This window comes from Balaenoptera ricei, chromosome 1, assembly GCF_028023285.1.
Source record: "Balaenoptera ricei isolate mBalRic1 chromosome 1, mBalRic1.hap2, whole genome shotgun sequence".
Lineage (NCBI taxonomy): Eukaryota > Metazoa > Chordata > Mammalia > Artiodactyla > Balaenopteridae > Balaenoptera > Balaenoptera ricei.
Genome location: NC_082639.1, coordinates 81,429,714 through 81,438,011, shown reverse-complemented (window position 1 = coordinate 81,438,011; position 8,298 = coordinate 81,429,714).

The window sequence follows — 8,298 nt, the reverse complement described above, 5'->3', positions numbered from 1 at the left end:
GCAGTTGTGGCTTGCGGGCTGTAGAGCGCAGGCTCAGTAGTTGTGGTGCACGGGCTTAGTTGCTCCGCGGCATGTGGGATCTTCCCGGATCAGGTATCGAACCCATGTCCCCTGCATTGGCAGGCGGATTCTTAACCACTGTCCCCGCTTTTTAAAAAAAATTTATTTATTTTAGTTTATTTATTTTATTTTTGGCTGCATTGTGTCTCCCTTGCTCTGCACAGGATTTTCTCTGGTTGCGGTGAGTGGGGGTTACTCTTTGTGGTGGGAAGCCCAACATTAGCTTTTTAATCTACTTATATGTGTATGATATGAAATAGGATCTAATTAAACATTTTTTTCCTACATGGATAACCAATTACGCCAACATTATTTATAGCAAATTACATCCTTTTCCCTCTGATTTTAATGCCATTTTGCCATCATATGTCAAGTTTCTATTTCTGTATAGTTCTGCTTCTGGGCTTCCTGATCTGTTCCATTGGTCATTTTGTCGATCTCTAAGCCAAAGCTGTAGTGTCTCAATTAAACTTGTAATAAACTCTTAGTAGCTAGTAGGGAAGGCTTTCCTTTGACCTATTTCGTTCTCTTCAGGAATGTCTTGGCTACCCTTGGTCCTTTGCTCTTGCTTGTGAAAAACTCTGTTGGAATTTTTATTTGTACTGCACTTATTATTTAATTGGGACGAACTGAAATCATTTTGATATTGATTCTTCCCATCCATCAATATGGTATATTGCTCATTTATTAAGATCTTCTGTTATGTCTTTCAATAACACTTTATAATTTGGGGCATAATTTTCTGTCTTTTTTTTTTTGTTCACTGCTCTCATAGTTCTTTTTTAAAATTGCATTTTCTAACTGCTTGCTGCTGGTGTATGGGAGCAAAATTATTATTTTTGTATGTTGATCTTGTATTCTGCAACTTTGCTGAAACTTCAGTTTGTTGCAGATTATTTTAGATTTTCCATGTAAGATAATCATAAAATATGCAAATGAATTTTGGTCTTTCTAATGTACTCTTATTACTGCGGTAGCTAACACTGTATTAAATAGGGGGAGAATAGTAGGCATCCTTGTCTTATTCCTAATTTCCAGGGAAATGCTTTTAATTTTTCACATTTTAGTGTGATTTGGGGAGTAGGTTTTGGTAGATAACTTGAAATATCAGGTTAAGAATTTCTATTACTATTTGATAAGAATTTCTGTTTGTGTTCATGAGTATTTAATTTTATTGTATGATTTTTAGGCATCTGTTGAGAAATGTGTGTTATTTAGTTTCTAAATCTTATGGCTCTTGTTCTTTAACTTGTCAGTGTGGCAAATGACTTTCTAGGTTTTCTAATGGTAAATTATCCTTGCATTGCTGGGGGGAACAAACCCCAACTTGGTCATTTTGAATAACTACATTGCTGATTTGGTTTGCTGAACCTTACGTAGGGTTTTTGCGTTTATGCTTATTAGTGAAATTGGCTTATAATCTTTCTTTCTTATACTGTCCTTATGTAGTTTTTTTTTTTTTTTTTTTAAGATTAATACATTTATTTATTTATTTTTTAGCACCTTTAATTATTATTTATTTATTTATTTTTTGGGCTGTGTTGGGTCTTCGTTTCTGTGTGAGGGCTTCCTCTAGCTGCAGCAAGCGGGGGCCACTCTTCATCGCGGTGCGCGGGCCTCTCAGTATCGTGGCCTCTCTTGTTGTGGAGCACAGGCTCCAGACGCGCAGGCTCAGCAGTTGTGGCTCACGGGCCCAGTTGCTCCGTGGCATGTGGGATCTTCCCAGACCAGGGCTCGAACCCTTGTCCCCTGCATTAGCAGGCAGATTCTCAACCACTGCGCCACCAGGGAAGCCCCTTATGTAGTTTTGATATCAAGGGTTTACTTGTCTCAGAATGAATAGGGTAGCATTTCCTCTTTTTCTGTTTTCTGGAACAATTTGTGAAAGATTGAGATTAGGTGTTCTTTGAGTATTTGATAGAACTCATCTGGGCCTTTTTTTTTTTTTTTGGAAAGGGAAGAGGAGGGTATACTTTAAGCTTTAGTGACTATAGGTCCATTTAGTTTTTCACTTTCTTCCTAAATCGGCTGTAATAGATTATATATTTCAGGAGGTGTTTTGTTTCTTCTAAGTTTTCAAATTAATTGTCACAGTATTTAAAAATCATTATGAAATACTATGAAAAATCATAGTATTCTCTGATTAAAAAAAACATCCCTACTGTACCTATAATTACATTCAGTATTTCATTGTAATATTGTTACTTGTGCCTTTATCTTTTTCTTGATCAATTTTGCCAAAGGTCTCTATTTTGTTAGTTTTTGCAGCATGTTTTCATTTATTTCTACATCTTAGCTAAAAAGATTTCTTACTTGGCAGATGTATTATTTAGAAGTGCATTTAAAATTTCTAATCATGTTTTTTCAGTAATTTTTTTATGAATTATAATTTAATTACATTTTGATCAGAGAACATGACCTGCATGATATTAATTCTCTTGATACTATTTGTTGAGATTTATTTTGTAGCCTTATCCATGGTCAATTTTTATAGATAATGTATGTTTTCTGATTGCTGATGACAGTATAGTTATGCCAACTTTCCTTTTGTTGCTCTTTATATTATTTACTTTTTAGAAGTCTTTCAGACATGAGTAAAATATAATTTCCAATCGAAATCTTAATTTCTGATACTGTTTGATTGTGTGTGTGTGTGTGTGTGTGTGTGTGTGTGTGTATTAAAGCACCTGACATTTTGATCACACACACACTTGAGAGAAAAATGTACTCAATTACTCTGTCCAAAAGACTATATATTGCTTTACTCTGCCAGTTCATTTTCTGGTATTTGAGGAAGGATCCTAATTTGCAAGGTTTTTAAAGCCTGAATTTTTTGTAACTGTAGAGGAGAAACAGCAGGAAGTTAGACTTGCTTCTTGATGCTAGTTCTACAAACTTCATTGAGAATTTTTTTATTTTTGGTAAATTAGGAAGCATAGTTTCAATTCTGTCTTTTAGCATGAATTAGACAATTTCCTAGGTTGCCCTTTCTGAGAAGTAGAACTGATTGACGTGCCTCTATAAGATTTTGCTGCAATGGCAATTCCTTAGTTGTTCTTAGGGTAAGAAAGGCTGACTGGATATCTCCTATCAGCTGACTTTCGGAAGAGTCAGGAACCACCCTTTCATTACCTTTCGGTAGACTTGTCTATATTTTATCTCTTGGACGTACCTTCCCAGAGATTTCACACAAACTTGACTTCCTCTTTCTTTGTACCGAAACTACCATTCACGGGACTCTAATAAACAAGGATGACAAGTTCTTAACCCAGCCGAGGGAGTCCTACCACAGTATCATATTTTTGCACGCCATCTTTCTGATTTATCTTTGTGTGGTCACTGGTTATATCACATGTTTAGGCACTAAAGAACATATAAAATTAAAAGATTTAAATGAAGAATCAGATGAACTCCAAAACTTTTTCAATCCAAAGGTTCTCTGATTTTAAGTTTTCTTTTTTTTTTTCTAAGAGTTTATCTAAAATAACAACTATAGAGATATGTTTCAGGTATGTCCAACTAAGTCCTTTCACTCAGAAGAGAGATAATATCATGAAGCTATGGAAAAGAGATCCAGATCACTCCATTTCACCAGTTGCCCGGGGATGGAAGCTTTGTGACTAGCTATTTCATCTGATAATCTCTCTCCATCTGGTAATCTGTCTCTCCATCTGTAGTTCAGAGAAGACAGGAATAGACAATTCTAGTCAGTAGATGGTTATAAGTTTGTGTCAATGGACTGTGGTTCTGTGTTTGTACCATGTATAGATTATTACATTAAAAATCAGATTATAGCAAAGTCATACAATATTAAAACTTTACTTAATTTTATTTGATGATTCACAGTTCAAGCTTCAGGTGATTATTAGGTGTGTAGCAGTACTGATCAAGGTAGAGTTCTCTGGCTGACAGACTGCTGGGCACATGTGCTCTTATTAGGCACATGAAATAGTGGACAGTAGATTGGGAGACACATTGTAGTCTAAGCACTAGTGCCAGAGGGTTAGCTGATCCCAGGGCACTCACAAACTTATACTTTGTGCATTGCTAAGGATCCCCTGGTGTCCTCATGGAGATTTATTTTTCACTTTCACTCTTGGACCTAGACTGGGAGGTTCTAGGTATGGCAAGTGAGTATGAAGTTTCCTAGGGAAACTTCTCTGTATTTGCTTGGAGAGATATAATATTTTAGTGAAAAACAGCATTGAATTGGGAGTCAGAAGGTCTGACGTATAGTCTCTGTATCAGTCAGGGTTCTCCAGAGAAACAGAACCTATATATGTATGTGTGTGTATGTATGTATATATATATATATAAAAAAATACAGAATTTACTTACATGATTAGGGGGGCTGAGAAGTCCTAAGATCAGCAGTCAGCAAGCTGGAGATCCAGGAAAGCCTGTGGTGTAGTTCCCAGTCTGATTGCAAAGGCCTGAGAACCAGGAGAGTTGATGGTATAAGTTCCAGTCCAAGAGCAGGAGAAGACCAGTGTCCTAGCACATGCCATCATGCCGGCAAAGTTCCCTCTGAGCCTTTTGGCTCAATTCAGTTGGTTTGGTCTTCAATTGATTGGGTAAGACCTACGTACAGTAGGAAGGAAAATCTGCTATACTCAGTCTACCAATTCAAATGTTAATCTCATCCAGAAACACCCTCACGGACAACCCAGAATAATGTTTGATCAAATGTCTGGGCGCCCCATGGCCCAGTTAAGTTGACACTTAAAATTAACCATCACAGTCTCCAAACTGTCAGTGTATTTGTCATAGTAGAGAGCACTAGTTGCGTAACAAATCCAAAATCTCAGTGGCTTATACAATAAAGTTTATTTCTTACACACGTCACATTTGGTTTGGGTGTGTTCAGGTTGCTGCCTTCACAGGTGATTGAGAGATCTCAGCTCTTTCTATCTAGCCAGTCTTTGCCAGAGCCCTAACCAGCTTTTAAACTTGGGCTTATCCCCTCTCTGAGCCTATTTCCTTCCTTGTAAAGTGAGGAGGATGGACTAAACGTTCTCTAAGGGACTTTCCAGCTCTGACCATCTAAGTTCTATAATTCTATCAAAACCCTGGCTGGGCCCTGTAAACACTCAGCTTGGAGATGGTCTCTCCCAGTCCAAGAGGGAAGAACAGTGCTCAGTGTGCCCCCAAGGATTTTCTGGTCTACACCTGCAGCCTCTGGGAAGTTTATTCACTTCCTAAAGTTCCCAAGATTCAAGATAACCCCCTCTCTCAGGGTATATAGCCTTACCCTAGGTCATGGTGCCAGCCCCCTCTTACCCAGTATTTGTGCAAATACTAATGTGACCATGAAACTTCCTCCTTATCGCCTCTTCTTACAATTCTCATGCTGTTAAAAGTGATGACCGCTTGGGCTCCTTCCCTAAGATTCTAGAGTACCAACAGAGAGGGGCAAAGGCTATATACACCTCAGCCCCAGATAGCCTAAAAGAGGGTTTCACAAAAGACTGGGCTGTGTCAGAGTGAGTGTGTTCACAAGTTTTTTTTTTCTTTACTTTCTGATGATTTTTAATTTATTTGTCTATTATCTGACTCCCCATTGGATTTTAAACTCCACAAAGTCTGATATCCTGTCTACTTTATTTACTACTGCATCTCCAGGGCCTATAATGGTGCCTGGCATAAAGTAAATATTTTTGAATGAATAAGTATTACTGAAAATTTTTAAATTTAGTCTAAGTTTGGGGCAATAGGATTTCTTGGGGAAATTATGTTAGTAATACATCCATATATTTGCCTACTTAGTAATGTTTTAATCTTACCTAAGTTTACTGTTAACACTAGTAATTTTAGAATAATGAGCAAGAGACCAATAACAGACAATCCCTCATGGTTTAACCTAAACTTGGGGGTTCAGAAAGGTTAAAACAGGGTGTGAGTGCTGTTTCTCCAGGCCGGGAAGCATATGCTGTCAGCATTCAGTTGAGCTGCACTTTCTCCACAAAGAAGACTATGTGCCAAATTGTCCTTACTTTGGACAACGGTCAGTTTCAGAGTATGAGCATGCATTTCTTTTTTTTTTTTTTTTTTTGAGCATGCATTTCTAACCTAGAGAGTGTAGCTGTCTCTTTTTAGTCCCATGAAGTATAGAAATTAGCTCTACTTCTTATTTGTGTATCAAATAAAATCTAGCTGTCCTGCAGATCTTCTTGTCCCTGAAGAAAAAGTGTGACTGAGCTCTCCTTAGCTTATGCTTTCAGTTTCACTGTGATCATTGTCTCTTTATTCACCACCCCACCTTACAAATTAAACACAATTTGTAAGATAAGTCTGCAAACAAAAGGAGCAAAAAAGTCATATAAGTCAAGAGTCTAGTGTGGAGTAGGAACTCAATAAATGGCCCTACTGTTGTTAATATTTGTATCATTATTGATACCTTCTCATATTAGTAACTGCCACTTATTAAGACTTTACTCTGTGCTAAGAACTGTGCTAAGTGAGCTGCATGCATTTTCTCATTTAATCCTAACGATATTCCTATGAAATATTTTATTAGTCAAGGCTCTCCAGAGAAACAGAACTAGGCAGTCTGTCTGGCTCTCAAGGCTGATCTCAGGTTATTTGCACCCTTCTTTGGGGACAGGTCATGTCACTGGTTGATTTTATTTCTCAATTAGAACATGACAAGTTTTTTAAAAAAAATATTTATTTATTTATTGGCTGCATCAGGTCTTAGTTTCGGCATGTGGGATCTTTTGTTGCGGCGCACAGGCTCTTCACTGAGGCGTGTGGACTCCAGAGCGCGTGGGCTCTGTAGTTGCGGCCCGTGGGCTTAGTTGCCCTGAGGCATGTGGGATTCTAGTTCCCCAACCAGGGATCAAACCAGCGTGCCCTGCATTGCAAGATGGATTCTTAACCATGGACCACCAGGGAAGTCCCATTTAAAAAAATGTTTTTATTTTTTTAAAATTTTATTTATTTGGCTGCACTGGGTCTTAGTTGCAGCACTCGGGATCTTTGCTGCGGCATGCGGGCTTCTTGGTTGTGGCATGTGGACTTAGCTGTGGCATTTGGACTCTCAGTTGCGGCATGCATGCGGGATCTAGTTCCCTGACTAGAGGTCGAACCCGGGCCCCCTGCATTGGGAGCATGGAGTCTTAGCCACAGGACCACCAGGGAAGTCCCAAATATGACAAGTTTTTATTCTAGAAACCCTAATAATTTATTATTAAATCACATACATTCAATTAAGAGAAGTATATTTCTTCTTTCAAACAATTCACAAGGGTATTTAAGAAATCAGCCACTCTTTGTGGAGGGCTGCAATTTATAGACCGACTCTCTCAAGCCTGAAACCATTCCATTGCCTGATGTCCTTTGACGCTATCACCCAAGTTGTTTCCATCTGTCTGATGGAGATCAGACTTCTCTGTGACCTTGAATAAGTACAATTGTATAAGACACCTGATCCAGAAATTTACTGATGTCCAGAGGGAAAACTATACTCTCTTTTTTCACTAACTTACTGATTCTAAAATTAGAAAGGCAAATATATTCTCTGGCAGTATTTGGGAAGTGGGATTACACATACCATCTTTGATTTTGGACAGAATCTCCTCACAGTTATTGAATATTCTCTTTTTTTATTGCTATGGAACTCACCAAATTTCCAATTCATTAAAAAAATTTTATTATATAATATTTGCTGTATACAGAAAAATATATGTAATGAAAGTGTAAGCTGTGAGTATAATAGTAAAACTGAACAACTGCGATTCCAGCCCAAGCTTAAAAATGAGAACTTTATCAATACCCATTGACTCTACCTGTATACTCCTGCCCTGGCCCATTTCTTTCAGCATCACTCTTTATTACTTCTTTTATTTGTATACTTTTCTTGGTAAGACTAGAAAGACTTGAAACATTTTGTGACTTGGAAAAAAAATCAGTTCTAGTTCTCTCCACAAACTTAGAAATAATAAGCATGATTTCCATGGCAGGCACACCCCCTCCCCAAACCCTTGCTTCCCGTACACTTAAATATAGGCTACAATTATTACTTCTCTATTTAGAGATTATTGTGGTTTCAGTTTTCATTGTATCCTTGTGGGTTTTTTCTGTGTTGGTTGCCATTATAAATGTCTCTTTTATTCCCCCATGTGGTCACTTTCTTAAAAACCTTGTTTAGCACATCTTCAATGGAGTGTGGTTTGACTGCATGTCTGCCAGCCTCAAGGATATTCAGATACTTTTATTCCATTCCAAGTATAGAAAACA